Source organism: Leptinotarsa decemlineata, unplaced genomic scaffold (assembly GCF_025532065.1).
Source record: "Leptinotarsa decemlineata unplaced genomic scaffold, Ldec_3_MD MMD2_tig00026294_RagTag_RagTag, whole genome shotgun sequence".
Classification (NCBI taxonomy): domain Eukaryota; kingdom Metazoa; phylum Arthropoda; class Insecta; order Coleoptera; family Chrysomelidae; genus Leptinotarsa; species Leptinotarsa decemlineata.
Genome location: NW_027412674.1, coordinates 3,543,009 through 3,568,293, shown reverse-complemented (window position 1 = coordinate 3,568,293; position 25,285 = coordinate 3,543,009). Strand labels below are relative to the sequence as shown.

The 25,285-nt window shown below is 32.8% G+C and overlaps 1 protein-coding gene across 5 annotated transcripts in view; it reads left to right on the top strand.

Moving 5' to 3' along the window:
* Positions 1-4,914: 4,914 nt before the first annotated feature.
* The window catches only part of pdm3 (POU-domain protein pdm3), a 360,484-nt gene continuing 340,113 nt past the window's right edge, over positions 4,915-25,285 (top strand). For 2 of the 5 annotated variants that reach the window (XM_074180186.1, XM_074180185.1), the window contains exon 1: positions 4,916-5,410. The gene's annotated coding sequence lies outside the window, so the exon portion shown is untranslated. Of the gene's footprint in view, positions 5,411-25,285 lie in introns of all 5 variants that reach the window. The other 3 variants (XM_074180184.1, XM_074180182.1, XM_074180183.1) reach the window with 2 other exon arrangements.

Sequence of the window (25,285 nt, the reverse complement as noted above, 5' to 3'; positions counted from 1 at the left end):
ATCTTCAGTTGATTGGTGTACCATTTTAATTTTGTATGGATGATAACTATTCCTCTTCAAAAGTCTCCACACAGTAGAAAGAGACACCTCACAAACATTCGCGACAGAATAAGTAGACTGTTCATAATTTACTACCATCTCACCAATTATTAGCACTTGCTGCTCTTCCGGAATGGACGGATGACCTGTGGGCTATTTGTTATGTAAACTACCCGTAGTTGTGAATTTGAATACAAGTTCCCTCAAATATTTTCTACAGATAGGACAATTCGGAAAACGTTGTGCGTCGCACCGTGAATAAAAATCGCTTAAATTTTTTCTTCCAATGAACATGAATTGACCATTTTAGAGATTGTTGGCGTGGTACCTTTTTATCAGTAAAACCGAAAACTAAATGAGAATAGTCTCACTGAACAAAGATGTTCATTGTCGTACTGACATTTTTGTCGTTTTTATGAACAAAAAATAACTTAACAAACCTTATCGGGTTGTCGGCATTACCACATGGCAGATAAAAAGTTATATTTCCAGAAATATCGATATTAATGTGTTTGTCTTCAGGAAAATTTTGGACAACACTCACAAAACATTGACAGGCGATTTTTTCTTCATTATTCAGTTTTCCTTCGAAGCTTCCATCCTTCATTAGTTCTCGTATTTGTGGGCCTATTTAATTTTTGCGTCGCTGAGTTTGGGGAATTTCTCTGTCAGATATAAAAATCTTCTGACATGTTTGCACATATCTTTTACAATTTTTTTTTATCAGGCCGAGCTTTTTGTGCAACGGTGGTAAAAGTGTGTGATCAGGGTTCACTAAAGGCTTATTCTGAACATTTTTACGGCCTGGAGTGATTTTTTTTGTCTCTGCTGTCCCATTCACAAAGAAAAGAACAACATTTTGAGTACCTAACCAAGCTGTATTTGATTTTTTTTCAAATAATCTCATATTTTCGTGAGTGTCTTTCATATCAGAAGAGAGAGATTGTTTCCGTTATGCAGCAACACTGTTTTAAAACTAGTTTTTGAGGAGTCAATGAACAATCGCCAGTGACTTGAATCATATTCGAAATTTTATAAATTCCCCACAACAAAAATGTTATTACGATAGACTGAATCATTTGCTTTAGAAAAGTAAGCTTTTATTTCATAGTCACGATGTCGAAAATAAGAAACTTTCGTATCACGAGAAAGTAAATTCCAGTCCTTTAATCTAGACCCCAAAAGCTCAGCCTGTTTATTTAGACAAATTCAAAATCACGCACAGAATCTTTCAAATCACTTTATGTCAATAAGTGCGGTTCTTTTAAAGTTTGCGGCTCATAACTTGGGTGAATATCTTCATATTCCTCATGCGAATTTGAAACAAGTTCCGAACGGGAATCCCGACTATCTGGTCGATTTGGAGGCTTCAGCATAGGCAGTTCGGCACTACGTAGATAGGGTCTGTTGGCCGAAGACAAGTTTGGATACTGGATAGTGCGTTTGGATTTTATTGTAATGCCTTCTGTTTGAGTCAAACAAAAATAACAATCACTTACATGATCCTTTGGTTCCGCCTAAATCATTGGTATACCAAATGGCAAATGTCTAGGTTATTGTTAAGCCCAACCTAGTAGGAGTCTCACACATGTATAGTTCAAGTAAAAGATATAGTGCAACCTACCTTCCAACAGCTCCCCTTCATAGTTAGGGAGCTAACTAATTTCGTTATTCAATAATCATTTCTGATATAGTGATGATCTTAAAATTGTATGTGTAAACTCTCAGTCATTTACTGATAAAAGTAACAAAGGTAAATTAATCATGAACCAAGAAAATCCAGATGTTCTCTGCTTAACTGAAACGTGGTGCAATAACATGAATATTAACTATTTCTGTTTTTATGGTTATTGTCAATCTTCATTTTTTTAAAGATGTGATAAATCACATGGAGGGGTTATAATCTATGTCAAGAGCCTTGTAATGTATAAGGTGCCTAATTTTATATTAAATCTATCGGAAGAGGTAAATTTTGAATGTTGTTGCATTTCCTTTATCTTACAAGAAAACAAATACTGTATTATAAATATTTATAGGGCACCAGATGGTGATATTCAGATATTTATTGATAAACAATATACAATCCTGAACTATTGTCACTCACACTTTCAAGTTGTCATTCTCTGTGGGGATTTTAATATCGATTTTTTTTTAAATTCTAGAGAAAAAAATATGTTAGTTGACGTGATGGAATGTTTCAATCTTCAGTGCAAGAACAAAGAACCCACACGAATCTTCACCAATAAAAATGATAAAACAACTGAAACTAAAATTGATTATTATTTAACTATCAATTCATAATGTAAATTGTAATAGGCGTGATTTTGATAACACCAAAATTACAAGTTTTAGAAATTTATCTGACGCTAATTTATTGAATATGAAACACAATATGATGTTAGAAAATTTTTCTTGTGTATATGGAACTAGTGATGTTAATTTGGCATATGAAACCTTTTTGAACATTATGCTCAATTATATTGAGCTATATTGCCCGGTGACGAAGAAAAGAGTGGACAATAAGCAAAGAAATAACTGGATTACAGACGATGTCATAAAAATGGGGGAGGACCTGAAAAACCTATTTTGGTTAGCCAGAACGAGTGAAAACTCAGATTCACAATCGAAATATAAAGCAACAATCTTAAGATACATACATTAATACATACAGAACATACAAAGTTTTTGGGAGTATATCTCGATGAAGACATGAGCTGGAAGACCCACATTAATTATGTTATTAAAAAGTTACGTAGTAGTTACTAAGCGATTCTACAGCTGAAGAATATTCTTTCTGCAGAACAATTACTCAGTGTTTACTATGCCATAGCTTATTGTCATATCTCATTTGCTTTGGGGAATGCAGTCGATGCTTCTAGAGTATTTATATTGAAAAAAAAATTATACGACTCATATACAATCTTCCACTTAATAAAACATGTAAAAATCACTTCAGAAAGAGTAAAATTCTTACACTTTTCTCGATTTATAGATATAAAATACTATTATATGTTAAATAAAATATTGACAAATTCAAATTGAATTCAGACATGCACCAGTACCCTACTAGAAACGGTAACCTACTCAGGATCCCAAAACATACCAGCTCGTTGTACGAGAAATCTCCAAATTTTACTGGCATTAAATTTTTCAATTGTCTTCTCATCAGCATTAAGGATGAACAAAATTCCATGAAATTTAAGGCCAAATTGAAATCACACTTAGTAAAGTCATGTTTTTACAATATTTCAGATTATTGCCCTACAATGAAATGAATAATGTAACACGTAGATTTTACTTATTTATTGTTTTCACTGTTTCCTGTGTTGTATTTCATGACATATCCTATATCATGTGAATAATTTTTTATATATGATTTTTATTATATATGATATGATATATATGATACCTATATATCTATCGCTTCTAAAACACTTCTCATAATTCCTTATTTTTTTCAATGCTTTTATTAGATGAACATCTGAATGTTTTAGTAATCCCGTATCATATCGCGTCTTGCGTTCATAAGATTTGTTTTGGACTATTTTACGTACAGCTGAGAAAAGAAATTTGGTCAAATCTGATGTTGCTTGTATTTGTTTTTTTCCCTCGAAACCAAACTTGATATATAGATTCTTATATGCATTAAAACATACTCTCTATGTTTCAATGTTCAAATGTATCTGAATCTTATTCACTGGTATCTCTTTTTTGTATTGTTCACCATCGCTATTGAAATCACTACACAGGAAAACGTCTGCATTGTTATCACACTCGTTATTACTATTTGTACTTGTCCAAGGACGCCACATTTCAAACAGATAAAAAAAATTTTAGGTAATTATAACTGCACCAATATCGAATTTCAACACTCCTGAACTGAACATTGACAACACGACTCTTCTAACCATCCTCACATTTTATTGGCCACCCTAACATTACTTCAAATTTAATTTTATGACTCTTCAGCCAATCATAAAACTCGGTTAGTGAAAATTATCCAATTAATCCACGTGAACTAGTTGGCAGCGGCTTTATTTCTTTGTATTGGTTTTTTTGGCCTTTGAGAGAGCCGACATCTTCAACTATGCACAATACACGTTACTTCGACTATAACATGTTACACAAAATTGTCTAAATAGCATTGTTCAATTGATGGAGTGAAATTTCGACACTGAGATGTAAAAGATAATTCTCCACACATATAACAAAAAGTGTCGGGGTTATCAGAACACTTTCGTGGCATATTTGCGATGTACCTGCCGAAAATAAAATGTTTGTTCGTTGATGTAATAGTTTTACAGCCGCCTAAATGACGTTATTCAAACAAATACACGTATATAAGGTCAGAAATGAGTAGGTATATAGTTACAAAAAAAACTGGATGTGATTGAAACAAAATTATTATATATTTATGAAGGTACGCCAACATTAACAAAAAAAACATCACAAAGTCCAGGTGTGACAAAAACAGTCTTGACCAGATAATTTTGAATTATATGAAATTAAATGTTTATTCAGACCAACAATGTATGTCAAGTTAGCTGCACAGTGAGCAATAATTTTAGTACCCCGTCCCAAAATCTTCCCGTACACCAGAGATTTCAGTTATGATAAAGATATAATCATCATTTCCGTTAAATCCTCATTCTCAAATTTATATCGCAATGTCGATCGAACGACGCGACGTGGAAGGCAAGTGTTACCCAGTATGCCGGTGACCAAGGTACAAACACACACCGTGCAGATGATCAACTTGAGGGAGGAGTGTTCGAAAGGATGTTCGTTCATTCATCTCTGTTACGTCGATCGCAAGCTCCCCCTCCTAGTTCCGCCCCTGTCCATCTCTCACCCCATCTTCCTAAAATACGAAACTGGACATTACGAATCTAATTACAATCCTTGCTCATGCGTGCGCCCCGCATTCTAGATTGGGGTTCAACTCATGGGGATACCCGCTAACGGTAGGGGTAAGTTGGCTGTGATCGTGAGACTCACTTGTTTTGTGTGCATGCCAGTCGCCTACTTGACTTCACGACGAGCGATAGAAAACGCTGAGCGCAACTCCCACACCACATGCTTGCCACTCTGTTCGCGAGTCAAAACAAACGAAAGAAAACTAATAAGTGAATGAAAGAACTTTCGAAAGTGTTTGACGCACGTGCTTTCAGTGACTTTCGTCAACGTTATTTATAAGTGATACTGTTTCGCTAAATTGATATGGTGTTTTATTGTTGCTAATTACGAACAATTCAGTTCATTGACTAATAAACAGTTTGATTGAAGTCTTGACTGAACAGTTTTGAGAGTTCGAGATTGTAATTCAAAACGGCTACCATTCAAGAAGATTATTCTAGGTTTAATAACTCTGGTAAGATTAATCTCAAAGTAATCTTATCTTAATTAGTTCGCTTATTAGGTCATGTCTGATGTAGAAAAAAGGTGGATACAGAGTCATATGATATTGATGATCTAGAAAACGCATCTTTCCCATTCTCAATGATTCTGTATTATTCTTATTTGTAGTTGAGCAAAGATTAATTTGCACTCGAATTTGTATCTCATAAATATTGTGGAATAAATTCCAGGACCTACTATATCAGTTCAATTAGCCGAGTAATGTTACTATCAAATACAGGAATTGCATATAATTGTTGTCACGTGGGCCTCGCGTGGATACTTCTATATAAAACAATCCTAGGTAACGAAAATATTGAAGAATTCCACCTTTACGAACTTCAAAGAAGAAACAGATGATAAGCACATTAAAATATTGTTGTGAAATACAAACTCTCCTAATTTGGGATTATCAGTGACTGTTGGATATGTCCCCAAAATTTTCGCTATTGAACTCCAGGAAAGTAACAACTGTTTTTGACCGTCAGATGCCATTTGGAAAGTTTTCAACCAGTTATTATAAAGATCTTTAACTTATTTTCTAGTTCAGATGTGAACTAGTTTGTTTCTTGATTCAGAAAGATTCAGAAACTATACGTTACTATTTATTTTCAATGAAATCATACCGAAATTTTTCGCTGAACAACTTGAAGCAACAGATTAAAATCAACTTCATTGTCAACTGAAGTGACTTTCATTACGCGCTTCCTCTCTTTGAATTTAAATAAAACCAAATATGTATGAGATGTCATCGAATTTTTTTATTCGTTTAAGAGACCTATTGATGCCATTATGTGTTTTTAAAATCTGTTTTTCCGTTAATCAGCTGTCGCCCCGATACGAAAAACAACTCTCAGAAGTTGAGAAACTTGTGCGAGCTAAGGACTAACGAGGTCTTATTTTCTAACGTGTGGACATCTCTATGCCATTAAGTGACAAATATATGTTATAAAATTGTTTAACTGCCAATCAAAACCCATTGTGTACCTATTTAAGCATTGTGCGGAATATGTTACAGAGGAGTTGATTTATTGAATTCTTTGTTGCATATTCCTTCGATATTTTTGATACAGTTCTCAACACAGCGTGTTCAGGTTTTCTGAAAATTCTGTTGAAAGCTTTAGAATCTATTACACAAATAAAGCGGCTTAGTATATTCATCAAACAATGATTTCGGTAATCTACATACAAAATGCATTTGATATTTCAATATATCTTTAATCGAACAAAATTGAAATATTTTCAGGCTAAATTATTACCTAAAAGACATTCTAGTCAGCAGTAAAATAAAAACGAAACCCGTTCATTGTATTACAAGTATTATGGCATTTGTGAAATTACTCTACTTTCTTACATACTATTACCAATGACCAGATCCGGCTCCACATATTCATAAAAGGGTCGCATCAGCTCGTCCATGAAGAAGGTTTCCGTTTTTAGGTGAAGGGCGAGCTTTTGGAAACATAAGGACTGGAAAGCTTCCCTTCTAGACATTTCAAGAACAGTCAAGAACATTTGAGGGTATTATAAAGCATTCCACAACACGCTGGAACATTCTGGAATATTTTGGGATGCTCGGAAGTAGTCTGGAACATCCGAATTATTGTGGAACGATCAAAGAAGGTATATGATGTGGTATAGCTCTCTATCCCCCATCCGTATATAGAGTTGCCATTTTTATTTAGAGACCGTGATTTTGAGTATACAAGGACGAAATGTTGCGCCCTCTAGAAAGTTGTAGAATAGTCTGTATTATTCGAGAGTATTCCAAAGCATTTCACAGCACCCCAGAAGTATTATTTTAGATACGTCTAGAAAAGTTCAGAATATTCCGAGAATTCATGGTTATTCGTAATACTCCGATAATCTCAGAACATACTTGGTTATTGTGAAACATTCCAGGACGGTTCCTAATGATGTGGATTGTTCCAGAACATCATGGATCATTCGAAACCTTTATTATATGGGTAGGATTAACCAATGGTAATGGTATATATCCGTAGATATCTCATACTTGGAAGTTTATCTTTTCATTTGAAATCGTATCATGGCAGACAGTAAGTACACGGAAAAAAATTACACTGAATTGAAGATGAATCGTATTATTTCAAATTTATACTCATCGGCATCATTCGGCATCGGCAACATTCGGCAAGTATAGTTAACTTTTTATTGACGCTTTCTGTATTCTTGAAATTCAAGTAGTTTTATACTTACTACCAAGTATAGCTTTCTTTTTGATTGGACATCAGTTATTGTCATTCTTTTCCTCAATCAAGAAAAACTCCAAGATTTGAATATACTTCATAGAAAAGAAAAAAACTTCTTCTAATATTCATATACATATCTAGAGTTTTGTATTCAACATTTCGGCTCCCATTTTGGAGCCATTTTCAAGAATTTGATGTGACTTGACGCCGGGGCCTCAATCTGCCTACTCCTTAGATGGAACTGGAGAAGGTACATTGAGACCTCAGAGAGAACTCATGACAAGACCTGGGAACTAGGCAGATTGAGGCCCCGGCGTTAAGTCACATGAAATTATTGAAAATGGCTCCAAAATGGGAGCTGAAATGTTGAATACGAAATTCCAAACGCTGTCCATCCCGAACTCAACGACAACTTACTACTGTCCGCGGAACCTAACCATTTTTATCTTTACCATATGGATTTCAATTCAAGAGCCACCGGTAGACAGCCGGCATCTTCAGTACCGGGCAGGCGGTCTTCGATTGAAGACAAAATGCGAATAACCAAGAAAAGTAGTTGATAAAAGCAACTGCGTAAACGCAAGCGAGCCATATTGTGACACCCAAGGTAAATTGACAAGTTTTTACGTCAGTGTTGATGGTTGACCAATCAACCGACAACTGCCGTAGCAGAAATTTGGGAAGCTATCCTGGGATGCCATCGGAAAAGGAATCCACATGTTTCTAGAAATTATAAGAAATCGAAAAAGGTGAATGCAGTCAAGCTGCTGGAATATATTTCCATGAAAATCAAAAGATAAATAGATAAGTACCATTCTGATCGTGATATATTGATATCAATTTAAGAGCCTCCGGTTGACAGCTGTTTCAGCCTAAATGTGAATAACCAAGGAAAGTACTTGATAAAAATAACTGCGTAAACGCAAGCTTCAACCTGTTTCGATTAACACATTTTTAAACTGTAAAACATAATAAATTAATTCAGTACTGAATTTGATTATTTACCATACTGATGTTTTCTAAGTCTTAAACTTGCATGTTCTGATCCCCAAAAGTTTGTAGTATGTTTTTTTTTTTTTAATGCTCCAAATTTTGACAGAATTTATTTCTAGTGCCTATACAGGGTGATCATTCTTTTATTATATCTTCAGTTGAGTTTTTAATGTTTTGCAAATCAATTTGGCAATTTGGAAAAGATTCAAACTATTGATACAGTTGCACTGATCATGCTTATGATATACAAGCACAATAGATTAGCTAACAGACTGTCGCATTGAACCATTCAAAGATATGTATTTCAGGACAATTGCATCTGGATAAACAGGAGTATTCTAATACGGTATTAATATCTTTCACGTACCTATAAGTCTTCATAAACGGGATTCCAAATCCCAATCGCTCAACAATTGCTCCATAACTATTCACAAAACACATTACTGACCGCCACTCGAAAATATTGATATTATCTCGATACGAACCTGTTTAATATCTTAAACCAATGAATAATGAAAAGAAAAAAAATGTAGGAATGGAGGAAGCAGGTTTAGATCGTCTTTCACATCGCGTTACCGATTAGGCGGTATGTAAGTCTAATGATGTTAGTTGAAAACAGCTTATTCTCAAAATAAGTAAAAGAATATTGTATTAAGTATAATTTATTTGCTACAAGGAACGAATTAAATTTGATTGAATATTCTGCATAGATTAATTCAAGTTATGCGTATTTTTAAAACAAAATGAAAACTACTCTAAAGAACTGTTTTCATATAATTATGGGTTCAAGACTAGGACTTTGAGTTTTCAAGAAGAGATAAAGTTGAATTGAACTAATTTTTTTTCATGTAACCTATTTATTCTTCTTGAATCACAATTTGAAATTATTGAATGAAGTAGAACGGGAATAGAAATGTAATAATAGGTAATTTTTTGAGCGAAGTATAACGTATTATTAAATCATAAGTATTACACTCAGGCAAAAACTATTATATTAAGATGAGTGTCAGATATGGTTGGTATATTTCATTTTAATATCAGGAGTATTTTTTGAAAAATTATTCATTTGATTTATAACATTGTCAGCGTTCAACCTTTTTTGATCTTATATACGTTAGAAAACAAAAAAATACAAAAAATAAATGAAAACATCATCTTCAGCCAATGGAACAAATAGATCACATGACTCCATGGCTCTTTGTATTGGAGAATAATAAATCTAATTCGAAAAATGAACCTGTAGTGAAACGAAATGTGTCCCATACCTACAAAAACTCAGGCTATACAAAACTTCACACTGTGATCCAAAGTGAAAATTGTAATGAAACAGAAAAGTCAATAATAATTTATTGTGTAAATTAAAAAATATTTGAATGACATGTTCAATATAAACTTCAAGGAAACGTGCACTTCGGATCACATGAGGTTTAATTCTGTTTAAAAAATCTGTTTAAAATCTGTTTTTCCGTTAATCAGCTGCCGCCCCCATACGAACGACAACTCTAAGAAGTTGAGAAACTTGTGCGAGCTAAGGACTAACGAGGTCTTACCTTTTAACGTGTGATTCCTAACATGTGATTCCTAATCCATAGAATATAGAAATGAATTGAAACTGAAAATGAATAAAAATTTGAATCCAAAATTGAGAAATGAAATTGAAAGGTATTACAGAAATAAATTATTAGAAAATAGTAGATATTGCAAAACAACATGGGAAGCAAATAAGAAAATGACAAATATAGAACGGAAAAAATGAGTGATATTGGTATTAAGAGGGAATAGGTGAAAGCACTCGAGTGACATATAAATAGACAGACAGAGAATTCCAGTTTTCACCCGAAGACGATTGTGGATACTAACAATCGAAACGTCTTGAAGTAACTTGGCTTGGAATCTTTTAATTTTCATTTTTCGTTAATAATCTTTAATTTTCAACTCGTGTCAATAGTTCAAAGTTTTGATTTTTGATTGTTGCTTGTATTTTATTTCATTGTAATTTCAGTTTTTTGTTTAATATAATTGTTATTTTTCAGCTAATCTTTTTAATTTTTATAGATTCTTTCAGGGGTTTCAAATCAATTTATATAATATTAGACAATGGAAGTCCGAACTGATGAAATACACCAAGAAATATTGTCAACCACCTTCAAACATCTACTCATCTACTCAATCTAACTGTTCAAAAATTGATTTCAAATCAAAATTTCCTCTCAAAATATGTTATTCATAAGTATTGTTTCTGAATTGTATGAACCATGTAATCTACAAAAAATTGACCATCATCATTCACTAGAACTAGTGTACAGTTTTTTATATTTCAGGTGATTTCGGTTATGCTTTGAGGAGGTGCTTGTTATAGTTCAAGTTAACGATATAGTGCAACCTACCTTTCAACAGCTACCCTTTAATAATATAGCTAGGGAGCTAACAAATTTCGGGGGGAAATCTCAGCTGCAATACTCTCAAGGGCATACACTTTTTCAAATGTTTTTGTCTGTAAAACTTTAAGTAGTTGGATTTTGGTATAGTAACCTTCATTGAAAAACTTTGTATTTCATCTTTCCTCGAATTTTTATTCGGTACGAATGATAAGAAGCGTTGTCAAGGACTATTACACTATTCGTATTCAAATTTGGGATCAATGTGTTTTCAAACCATTCCTCGAGAATATTCCATGTTCTTATGATAGTCAACATTGCAGTCCTCCAGTTTTTTTCACATAATTTCAAAGAATTCGAAACCCATTCTTTACTTCCTCCGCAATGCACAACGATTAGTCGCAATCCTTTGTTTGCAGGCATGTTAGGCGTACACATTCTCTCGAACTATCAGCCCACCATTTCGTGACTGTGTCGTGAGTGTTTCACCATATTTCGTCCAAATAGAAAATTTTCCGTTGTTCTTGTCTATGTTTAGTTATTTTTTCTAAGTATTTGCTACGCAATTCCTCTATTCTTCTGCTTTCCATAACTGCTAGGCGTTTGTTTATCATTTCAAATCTAAATCCTAGTTTCTTTATACAATTCTGAAGAGTTTTGTCACAGCAACTTACGTTATGGCCAGAAGTATTCAATTTCTTCCTCATGATTTCAGTTGTAGGAATCTCGGTGCTTTTATAACAGTCGTATATTGCTTTTTTTTAATGATTTCATTAGATGAACATCTAAAGGTTCTGGTAATCCTATATCACATCGCATTCTGCGTTCATAATATTTTTGAGGAATTGTTTGAAAACACATTGATCCCAAATTTGGATGCGACCAGTGTAATAGTTCTTGACAACGCTTCCTATTTAAAAATATTTGCAATTTCCCCTTTTTATAAAACCGGATCTCTTTCAAGTTACACTTTCATTTATTTTGTTTTAAAGAAATCATCTCTAATTGTTTGTTTTTCCTTGTCCAACTCGCCCTAACACACAATAATCGGCTGGAAAGTTATTTTGGGATGTGCGTGGTGTAATATTCATCGACTACCTTGAGAAGGGGAATACTATCAACAGTAAACATTATATATAGTATTATCGGAGTGTTCGAAGGCCGTAATTGCAAAAAAACGACCACATATGGCAAAGAAAAAAAAATTCATCAAGACAACGCACCGTGTCACAAGTAAATTAAAACAATGGCAAAACTACATGAATTGAACTTGGAATTGCTGCCACATCTACCGTATTCACCAGATTTGGTCCCATCGACTACTGGCTGTCCGCAAGCCTCAAAAAAATGCTCAGCAGTAAGAAATTTCGCTCGAATGAAGAGGTTATTGCTAAAACTGAGGCCTATTTTGAAGCAGAAGATAAATCATTCTACAAAAGGGGTATTTAAATATTAGAGCGGCGCCGGAACAATTGTGTGGCTTCAGATGGAGCATACGTCGGTAAATAAAGCCAATTTCTTCCTTAGGCTCGGGAGTTTCCAGCCCAGGTGTTATACAGGGCGTTCCAACGAAAACTTGACCTCCCCTGTAAGTCAGAAACGGACATGTAATCGAAAATTTCATCTTTGACTAGGGGGACTAATTCTGATATGAAAATCATGCCTGAAACTTCACACCCCTATGGTCAGCAACTACCCCTCCTATTTTTTTCAATGGCATGGTTCATTCGTTATCGAGAAATTAAATGTTGAGAGTTTTATTTAAGAAAACTCGCAGTCGTTAGTTTTAATGAGTAAATCAACAACAAATAATATCAGTGGAAACAAAATCAATGGATAAATTGTTCAAAATGGTCTCCACCTCTGTCGCAGGTCTTCTAGATTTATAGGCATAGTAGAGTACACTTTCGACTTTAGGTGCCCCACGGAAAGAAGTCCATCGGTGTGAGATCATGTGATCTAGCTGGCCATCCCACTGGACCCCTTTCGCCGATCCAACGCATTGGAATGTTAGTCCAAAAACTGTCTCACCCGAACATCGAAATGTGGGCATGCACCATCCTGCTGAAATGTTTGTTATTTCATTTTCTACTAAATTTTCATCTTTTTCTAAAATTTGTGTAATCATAGGATCTACACAGTCAAATCAAATCAAATAAAAATGAAAGATGAAATCTCATTGACGAAGTGTTACTATTCTAAGAAATATAAGATAAACAACTTAAAAGATATTGTCAAAGATAAAATATTATTGTCAAAAGTGTTATTATTTTAAAGAATATAAGTTATACAAATTGAAAGTAATATTTGAACATTTGGTGATTTCAGCATTTTGGGGTGAAAAAGTTGTCAGAAAATAATAATATATATGCTACATATTGAAATAAATTATAATATTAATGAATATTCTCATGCAACACATAAATGTAAGTATGAGAATATAAAAACTATAAAGCATAAAAATATAAAAGTGAATGCATAGAAAATAACAGTTAGTATCAACACCGTAAACATTTTCAACTATACAGTTCAGAGCTAAATGTAAACATTAAACAAAAAGTTGAAAAAGTCACATAGTTTAAATATCAGTAGGTAATGAAACACAATAATTAAAATTAATTGTTTATATAATTTAAATTTCTGTCGGAATAGAATTCGTCTAAAGAATAAAAACCCTTTGAAATAATAAGCTTTTTTACAGACTAACTAAATTTAGTGGTACATGTTATGCCTTTGATCTCAATTGGCAAGTGGTTAAACATTTTTTTTTTCCATTATATATGAAAGTCCTCTCAATTTTTGATGATATTGGAATCGGTAAACCTATATTGAGCTTATTTCTGGTATTTCGTCGTGGTGAAATGAAAATTTCCGTCCTGTATTTTTTTTGCACCAGATATAACATTTCCAATATAAGTATGGAAGGTCAAGATTTTATGCTTTTTGAATAAAGGTCGACAGGAATCCCTGAATCCAATTCTACACATATTTCTAATTCTTTTTTTTTTGTAGTACAAACACCCTATCAAACATGTACTGGCAACACGTTCCCCAAAAACGGATACCGATCAGATGGGAATCGATGAGAGCAAAGTAAACATTTTTTGCCATATTAGTGTCCAATTCATTTGCTGATACTCTGACTGCAAAGCATCCTGATGAAATTTTTTTGCATAGGTTATTTATGTGACCCTCAAAATCCAAATTTTTATCAATTTGCAATCCCAGAAATTTTGCTGACATTTTGTTTTCTATCAATTGAGTACCTAAGTAGATATCTATTGTGGAGCACTTGAGGGTGATGATGCTAGTTTTTGAGATATTAAATGACAAGAGATCAGACACCAGTCTGATCAAATCATGCAGTTTCTTTTCATTCTTGCAATGCCAAAATAATGTAGTGTCATCAGCGAATTGGGTTATTTCTGCGGTTATATTAATGCGTGCTAGAATTGAATGTAGTTCCCTTTAAATCTATAAAATTGTGTCTTAATCAACTATAAAATCCAATAAGGAATATGAATCTCCATTTCCAAACCAACAAGAATATATAAAGTGTATTTCTCAGTGCAGCCACACTTTTCTACTTTCTGAAAATGGCAAAGTCGAAGCCGAAACGTCAAGCAAAGCAAACTTTTGAACGCAGTTCAACTCGAAATCAGATGTTCAAATTTCTAACCGCGGAAATCTATTCTATTTGTATACTTATTTGGTGATGTTTCGAATACTTTATCCATCTCCATTATCATACCGACCATCAATTTGATATTATCAGTGTCAATGATAATAATAATATCAAATTTATTTACATCGAAAGACGAATCATAACTACAAATTATAATGTTTTGATTTAAATAGGTTGGATAAAGAAAATGGATAGAGTCTTTAAAACGTCACCAGGTGATACATATTTCTTTTAATATGCAAACTTTATTAAATTCAAGTTAATAACAAATTTGATTTTTTTTTCCAAAAAGCTAATTTATCAAATGCAGTAACTTTTTGCCGTTTCTACATTTGTATTTATTTGTAAATTTAATATTCTGATTATTTTATAGATCTGTAGAAGATAACAATTCTAAATAATAAAAAACTATTTCAAATATAACGTGTCCTTCCCAAAATGAAATATTTAAACAAAATTAGTTTTCACCATATTTTAATTATCTTCTCATCATACAGAATATATCAATGTAAAATTTATATCAATATACCCAGTCCCACGCCCATTAATATTATCTCAAACGTAATATCAGAAAAAACATAGAGCGGTTCTTTTGGCGGTATTTTCGCATTCTTTGTCGGTGTTTTCGCGTTCTTTGTCCCATATCCCTATTTTAATGGCTCGTTAGCGGCGTCCTCAAGGGATATAGAGGGTAGACATATCTCAATGATTTTGTGAGTGAATTGCAGTGCTATTTGCTTGAGACGACTATGTTGCTTTTTTTGATGTAGCGACATGTTTGTATTCTTGAAATTCTCTTACTCTCAGAAAATACCGAACGAACTGTATGATCAAACGAAGTTCGAGTTAAATATCTCAACGACTGTAGCTTTATCAAAAAATTATTATTCTGTTATGGAAAAACTACATTTTTGAAACATTTTCGTGACAACATAGACTCTACTTATGAGTTTCCAATGAAAATGGGTACAACTAAGTAGATTAATTTCACACTATTTTTGGAGGGAATCTAGAGAAGGTATCTAAATACAGAAGGCAATATAATCTCATTATAATCTCATTATTGACATTGTTACGCCACGCATCTACTGGATGTATTACAAAGTATCAAAACAAAATTAAAACTCTTCAAAAATGTTCACTTTTTCAACTCAAACATGTAATGCAAGGACGATATGAAACAAACACTGAGTAAATATTATCAGAATGCTTTCGCCAATCTAAAGACTTTCACCTGGATATGTATCCTAAAGGTTTAAATTCTGAAGTTTTAAATTATCCACTTTCCTAATTTTTCAAAACTAAAACAGATCTGTTGAGTCTCTCGGTGTGACAATGAATGGTTTTAGCACCATATTTTATTAATTTCACGGAATAAGATTTCCATAATTGACTATTTCCTTTTTGCAATTGGTTATTATACATTTTAATGGAAGTCTAAGGACATTTATAAGGACGTGTCAATTTTAAATGCACCAATGGAATATGTTGACACACCTCACATAAAGAAAATCCGAATTATGCATTATTAATAATTCAATTAATCATGAAAACAAACTGCAAAAATCATTAATACAGATACATAATGAATATTTCCTTTCTCTTCAAGTTATGTTTGAAAACATGAAACGAAACATTCACGGATTAATTTCAATGGAAACAAATATAGAACCTTCATTGTAAAAAGTGGGCGATTCAGAAAGTAATCATGACGGAGATCAGCATTACAGTCGTTGAATACCTGTTACATTAGGAAATAATGTACGCCAGTATGATTTTGAGTACCACTCAACCATAGACTTATTAACCTATGTCTAAAATTTATAGGTCTACACAAGAAATAGTCATCTTTCTCAACAATTAATTGAAATTCGGATTGAAATGTTCTGGCTTTATACTTTTCTTCAAAAAATTTTGCGAATCTACCATAAAAAAGATACCAATTAATTTCGAAATTAACTTTTTCCCAAGATGTGTAGATCATGCAAAGAAGTAACTTTCAGACACAGAGTGGAAGAAAAATTCCTCCCGAAACAGCTATTTTCATATAAACATTGAAATAAACGAAAGAAAAATACTTTTATACAGGATCTTCACTATTGGGATCTCGGAAACTATGATAGATACGAAGATGGTTAAATCCGGGCAAAGTTGCTCATTTGCCTGACTAACAATATGCCTTTGAGAAAGTTCTGAAATTCCGAGTATATCCGGAGATTTCCGAAAAAAACAGAAATTTCGGAAAATGGTTTTTTTTTCTGGCTTCATTTTTCGAAGGATTCGAAAATGAATTGCACTTTCACATTGCTACTTTTTTCCTGCTACATAATGCTGTTTTCAGATTTGCTATCCGACGTTTCGTCCTCCGGCCACCATCATCAAATTTATTTTTTCTTATGGGAGCTACATTGTACTCTTTCTGTTCTGAATAGAAACAGATTCTACCTTTTCAATGATGTATCATATATAATCATTTTTTTTTCGAAAAATTGGAGATATTGAAAAAAAATTATTCTTATAATAGGCTCTGACTTTGATGTTTCCAAATTTTACTTTCAATTTATAACACTTAACGACATTTTGTTATTGAAGAAGTCATTAAATTTTTGGCGAAAAAGGGCTTTCATGAACGAAAACGAGATACGATACAAATTTGTTACAAATACAATAGAAACAGTGTTAGGACATCGGAAATGTATTTAAACTTGTATCCGGAAAGACTACATCGAACTATGTTCAAGTTATTGGGCCAAAATCTCACCGAGTTTGGTTCACTTGAAAAGCCGAAGAAAAAATACGAAGAGAGAATGGACAAGGACTAAAGATAATTTGATAAATGAGGTATGTATTAGGTAAGTTTGACATTGTGTCCTTTTCAATAAAAATCAATAATTTGCAGATGAACATGAACCCGGGGAAATCTACACGTCAAATTTCCTTCGAAATGAATGTTTGTCATACAAGTACCAGAAGACATCTCAAAAAACGCGGTTTAAAATGTTACAATATACACATTTCTCAAAAATTTAATCCAGGTGATCCTGAAAGGCGATTAGGATTTTGTAATTGGCTAATAAGAAGGCTTGAATTTCCTGTGTTCCTGGAAAATGTAATTTGGACGAAGGCACTTTTACAAATTATGGGATATTCAACCGAAATAAGGAACACATTTGGAGCATAAACAACCCCAGGCAGTTCCGAGAAATTCTACCTCAAGTGCGATTTAGTATTGACGTGTGGGCAAGAATTTACAAAGATAGAATTTTGGGTCCTCATTTATTTGACGGAATTCTGAATGGAGAAACCTATCACCAATTTTTAATGTCGATTTTCGAAGACTATTTGGATGATCTACTTTTGGCTAACTATAACAACATTTGGTTTCAACATGATGGTTCTCCACCGCACACTACCAAACGAGTATCTAATTACCTGACTGAAAGGTTTGGTGATGAATGGATAGGGAATAATGTGCCGGTGAGGTGGCCAGCAAGGTCTCCAGACTCAAGTCTTATGGATATATTCTTATGGGGTACACTGAAAAATAGAGTTTATGGTCAGAGATAATATCAAAATATTGAGGAATTTCAACCATTGTTAGAGAGTTCGGAAGATTGAGGAGGAGGGAAATTAATCGTGAGGTGAATAATATTCGAGAAGGGCACAGTTGAATTATCATGAAAAAGGCCAGCATTTTGAGCATCTGCTGTGATTTACTTTTGTCTTTACTTATTAGTTGATTATTGTTATTTGTTCAAAGTTCTATTTTAATTGAAAAGGACACAATATCTAATTGACCTGATACTCACCTCACTTATCAAATTTTGATTGTTGATTCTGTCTCCGTATTTTTTGATTGGCTTTTCAAACGAACCAAACTTGGTGAGCTTTTCATCCAACAACTTGAACATAGTTCGATGTGGTTGTCGTCTTTCGGGATACAAGTTAAAAAACATTTCCGATGTCCTAACACTGTTTCTATGGTATTTGTAACAAATTTGTATCATATCTCTTTATTCATCATTCGTGAAAGCCATTTGTCGCCAAGAATTCAATGACTTGTACAATAACAAAATGTCATTGAGTGTAACAATTCGAAAGTCAAATTTGGAAACATCAAAATCAACGCCTATTATGATAAAAATCAATATTTTTCAATATCTCCAATTTTTCGTGATACATCATTGAAAAGGAAAAATCTGGTTCTATTTTAAACATAAAGAATCCAATGTAGCGCCCGTAAGAAAAAATAAAGTTAATGATGGTGGCCGGAAGACAAAAGGTCGGATAGCAAATCTGGAAAAAGTGGCATTGTGAAAGTGCAATTGATTTTCGAATCCTTCCAAAAATAAATCCAGAAAAAAATGAAAACCATTTTTCGAAATTTCTGTTTTTTTCGGATATCTCCGGATATACTCGGAATTTCAGAACTTTCTCAACGGCATATTGTTAGTCAGGTAAATGTGCAACTTTGCCCCAATTTAACCATCTTCGTATATCTCATATTTCCCAGATCCCAATGGTGGGGATCGAATTTGAAACACCCCGTATGTACATTAAATAATACAAAACAGGCTTTTTCCCATTCAGTTCGTACCACAAACATTCATTATGGAATTGAATCAGATATCATTGACAGGATTGCGACACAAATGTACTCGTATATGAAGGAGGTAAAATTTTACCTGTCATTCTCAATGGTGGACATCGATGTTTCGTATATCCGTTGTGGAATGTTTGAAGTACAAACTGAATAGAAAAAAAGAGAATTTTGTATAATTCAATATTTCTATAAAAGTAATTGTTTCGAAAATAATTTTTCTTTCGCGAAATTTAATGTTTATTGGAAATTTATTGTTTAGATAGACCGTTTTTTCCAGTTTTCAAGCTGCTGCAATGCTATTATTCAAACGTACGACTAAAGTTTTTATATACTAGTATCACTCAAATATACAACTTCATAAATTACACCTGTTTCAAAATGGTGTTTGGTGAGCTTTTAGTGCAGGACCAATCATCCCCTCAATTGCCTCTTCTTCATTCGTTTGATACAGATTAACTGGTCAAATACCTCCAGTACAAATCGAGAAATCATATTTCATTCAATTTTTGATTCATACTTATTTGTAAACTTTCGCCATTGTTTCACATCTTCAATAGCACCGGGCAAGGTACTGTTCTTTTTTATAGGTGAAATTATTTAAAAATTTCCCTTTTTGTAAGATACAGTTTTTTGTTTTGGCGAAATATTTCTCTTGCGTTCGTCTTTCCGATTGATTTCATCTTCCCACATTACAATAGATTTTTTACTACTAATTATATTGAATACTAAAAAACTGAAAACTAATTACCTACATATCAAGACATAGGACACATACATCTCATTTAGAATTCAAAATCTGTCTGAAGTTTCTAGTATTTCAATTCTCTTTTTTATGTGTAAACCAACAGCAATTTGTGTGAGTACAAAGTCGGGTGGGAAAATTAATTCGGTTGTTTTTTGAAAGTTCACAACATCGAAATTATCTGAAAATTATCCGACTTTTTGCATACGAACATAAAGGATTCGATGTGTAAACACATATATGTCTTGCTCTGAGCAAGAGTGTGTTGCATGTTGCATCAGTGATTCGATTGTTGAATATATTGGCTCTCGTGTTAGGAGTCGCACTTGAAAGGTGAGACCTCGTTGATCCTTAAATAATAAGTTTTTTCTTCGAGGGTTGCTATTCATATATGGCCGACATCTAGTTAACGAAAAAACCAAGTTTAAGCCCCACATATAGCTGAATTTTTGATCTGGGAACAACATTTTTTGATAACCGATAAACTTTTTTACATTTTTTTTATAGGAATCCAGGATGACAGATCGTAAAATATAGAAATGAAAATTATAGTTTAAATGCATTGTCTGAAAAAAGTAAAGGAGACTATTCTGTACAGAATTTTGAATTTATCTTTAAATTGATATAGTAATCCATTTTTTGTACTATTGCTAGTCATAATTTTGTAAGATTTTCACTAAACAGCTTTACAAAAACGCAACACGTGTTTCGCCATACAATGGCTTCTTCGGTCGTGTCTTTACTAACTATATTCTACATATTGAATGCTTAATATACCTAATTTTATAATTCGAAGTACATACATTTCAAGTACCTGAGATTGTGATGAATTAAATTACCTGAGCGTATGTCCCAGTTTACATATTTGAAAAAATATTTAGTCAAGGGGAATTATTCAGTTCTAATTGATCATTCAGTAAATTACCCGACTTCTTGAATCTATTGATTTCGAATCAGTGTAGATGATTCAGTTTTAAACTTATCTTTTCTAAATGTTACATGTCGTATTTATAATTGAACTCATGGCCTTCTGCTAAAAGGTGGTGTGCAAATACGGAATCGGCCTTTCCATTTGCAAAACCACTTTTATGCTCTTTAATTCTTTGGGAAAATGTTTCCCTGTTTGGCCAATATACAGTTTTGGCAAGAGCCACAAGTCAGCTTATATAGTCCTGATCCTTATTTCCAGTGGTGAATTTTATTGACGGGTGGATAGAGTTGACATATTCAACGAACTTGTCTAATTGTCTATCTGTACCAGTAAAACAGACTAAGATGTCATCTACGTATCTGCGTATCTATACCAGTACGAGAAACTGTTAGTTGACTGATAATTATAGATTTCATATTCTATGTTATCCATGAAAACATCAGCCAACAAAGGACTCAAAGGGTTCCCGATTATTAGTCCTTCACTGTAGCAAATCATCATTCTATAATGAAAAAAACTACATTTTTCAAACATATTAATGACCATACAGAATCCAAAAATAAGCTAGAGGCACAGCTCAGTAGATCAATTTTTCATGCCATTTTTGGCATACTTTTCAGAATTAATCTGAATATCTCATTATAGTTGAAAAGGACTAACTCTGACACGCCACTCTTTTACTGGGTACTTTGAATATTACAAATTATTTCAAAAAATCTATTGAATTCATATTTGAAACTCTCACACGAGAAACTTTTTAAAACTATACACTTTTTCATCTCAAACTTGTAATTGAAGTACGATATGGAACACACACTGTATAGATATTATCAGAAAACTTTCGCCAACGTAAAGTCTTTCAACTGAATATGTAGCCTGAAGAATCAAATTCAGAAGTATGATGGAGAATGGTTTGGCGCCACATTTCTTATTGATTTCACTGAATACGATTTCCATAACTTATTATTTCCCTATATTAATTGGTTATAATCGATTTAACTAGAAGTTCAAAAACACATTTATAAAATATGTTGAAATACCTCACTTTACAAAATTCTGAATTATGAATAATTAATATTTCAATTAATTATCAAAATAAACTGCAGAAATTATTGATACAGATGCATAATTAAAATTTCCCTTTCTCTTCAAATTATGTTTCAATACATCCTTCTCTTTCTTTACAAAACATGCTCGAATTAATTTCAATAGAAACGTTTTTACACCTCAATAGATGATTCGAATGAAATGTATTGATAGTTGATCGCTAATCTGAAAATAACACTGCCAATCACGACGCGAACTATTTTTCAACAACTTATTTATTTGATGAAATTCAGCCCAAGAGTTTTGTCACAGCTCACACATGTAATCATTTTAAATCATAATCCCTTATAGAATATGGAGATAGCTCAGGATGGTCATTCGCAAACAAATGTGGAACCATCTTTCTGAAAAGTGTGTGATGTAGATAGTAATGATGAGGGAGATCAATATTACAGTCTTTGAATACCTGTCACTTTAGGAAATAATTAATGTACGCCAGTATTATTTTCAATAATTCTAAATGTATACAGTGTGTAAAAGGCAAATGCAATAAATAAATTCATTATTTCGGTTACTGTACATACTTGAAAAAAATCCTCAAACACGTCAAATATAAATTATAATTTGACATTCTTCAACGTAAAAATGCCACCCCTACCTTCAACCCCCTTCAAATGACAAGTACAACCCCATATTTTCCAAATGGGAAGTATAGATTTGTGATATATTGTTTGAAAGGTCTCTTCATTCTTTATTCAAAAATTTTATCGCTTTCAAATTTATTGCACCAATTAAGCTAAAATTACTTAAAATCATATGGTTACCGAAATTCGATAAAATACACTCAAAAACTAAAATGTAATGCAAAACGTAAGGAAATTCAGAATACCTACGTAAAAGAACTATGGATGTTAATGAAGTAGATGTTAAAAATGTTCACCGCGAACGTTTAATCTCAAATAAAACTGTCTTCTAACATTATTCAACATATCAGGCGTGACCGACCTAATCGCAAGCGTTATTCGTTCTTTCAAGTCATTCAAATCTGAAAGTATACTTTTGTACACATTGCTCTTCACATATTCCCATAAAAAGAAATCTAATGATGAAAGATCAGGTGATCGCGCTGGCCATTCAATCGATCCTCTCCTCCCTATCCACCGATTGGGAAATGTTGAATCGATGTATTGCCGGACAATAACTTGGTAATGTGGTGGTGCTCCATTCTGCTGAAACCATATCATATTCAATGGAACTTGAGGGTTTCCTGGATCTGGATATAAATTTGCTAAACTAGGAATGTCATCATTTTGAAGAAGTGCCAAATAAGTATCGCCATTCAAGTTGCCCTCAATGAAAAAGGGACCAATGATATGGTTTTCTACAATCCCTGCCCAAACATTAACCTTTTGAGGGATTTGACATATTACGTGTATTGATAATAATCTGGCACGTGTGAACTTTGTGGATGAAGATGAAGATCATTTAATTGTAATTGATTATGATGTGGAACAATTAGATATAGATTATTTAGAAAAGATTTGGAGTAAGCCTGATAGCTCCAGCGAATGTTGTTAAGGAATCATTTCACTAATCTGTAGTAATCATTGGGTTACTGACCAACTTATAATTATATCTATAAATCAGTTCAAAATTTGATAGTTATAGCCACTATAAAATTGTCAGTTGAAACAAAAAAAAATAGACCACAAATATTTCAATAATATTTCAATAAATGATACAGCTGAAGGAAATATCACAAAAAACAAGTACCTACAACAAAACGAATTTCTGACGTCTATACAGAATATAAATTTCATTTTCTTCAATCATTTTTGGTATCCTCTCGATTGCAGCAGCTATTCTGTTTTAAGTTTCGATATCTTTTTCATATAATTCGAATTTTATTTCTCTGGTATTCACCAGTTTGTTTGTTGAATTCTCCAATTTGCATAGCCAGTTTTCAAACTGCTGCAATGATATTATTAGAACGTACATCTTTAACAATATTTTTTTGTTTTGGTATTTCTACTTAAGGATTTGATTGATTGTCAACTCCATGTTCAACTAATTCATTTTGGTTTTTATCTCCATCTCCTAAATAATTAATTTCCTCCAATGGATCACCTAAATAAACAACTTCATGAACTACACCCGTTTCGAACATGGTGTCTGGCAACTTTTTGTTAGTGCAGGTCCAGTTATCCCTTCAATTGCCTCTTCTTCATTCGTTAAATATAGGTTACCTGGTGAAACACCTCTAGTACAAATCAAGAAATTATATTTTATCAAATTTTTGATTCATACTTATTAGTAACCTTTCGTCATTGTTTCACATCTTCAATAGTTTTTTTGTTATGCGTTCCTCTTTTCTGTTGATTTCATCTTATCTCATTACAATAGATTTTTTACAACTAATTATATTGAATACTGAAAACTAATTAGGTATCAAGACACAGAAAACATACATTTCGTTTAGTTTAGAATTCGAAATGTGTCTGAACTTTCAAGTGTTTTGTTTCTCTTTTTTTACGTGTACAATAACATCAATGTGTGCGAGTACAACGTCGGGTAAAGAAATCACTTTGGTTTTCGTTTGAAAAGTCACAACATCGAATGTATCCTAATATTATCCCTATACGACTTTTTGCCTACGAACGTATTCACATACATCTGAAAATAGCACCTCAATTCATATATATATATATATATATATATATATATATATATATATATATATATATATATATATATATATCATGATCTGAGCAAGTATATGAAGCATGTTGCATCGGTGTTTCGATTGTTGAATATATTGGCTCTCGTGTTAGGAGTCGCACTTGAAAGGTGAGACCTCGTTGATCCTTATATAATAAGTTTTTTTCTCGATGGTTTCTGTTCATATAGGGACGACATCTGGTCAACGAAAAAACTAGTATTGGCCTCACATGTAGCTGAATTTTTAATCTGGGAACAGAATTTTTTGATAACTGTTAATTTTTCAATAAAATTTTCCATAATTTTTTATAGGATTTCAGGATGACAGAACGTACAATATAGAAATGAAAATTATGATTTAAATGCATCGTATGAAAAAAGTACAGGAGACTATTCTGTACAGAATTTTGAATTTATCTCTGAATTAATATAGTAATCCATATTTGGTACTATTGGTAGTCTCAAATTTCAGCATCGTGGGGATAAAGTTTTATTCTGATTTTTGTGCACATTCAAAGAGTTTATTTCTATAATAAAATGAA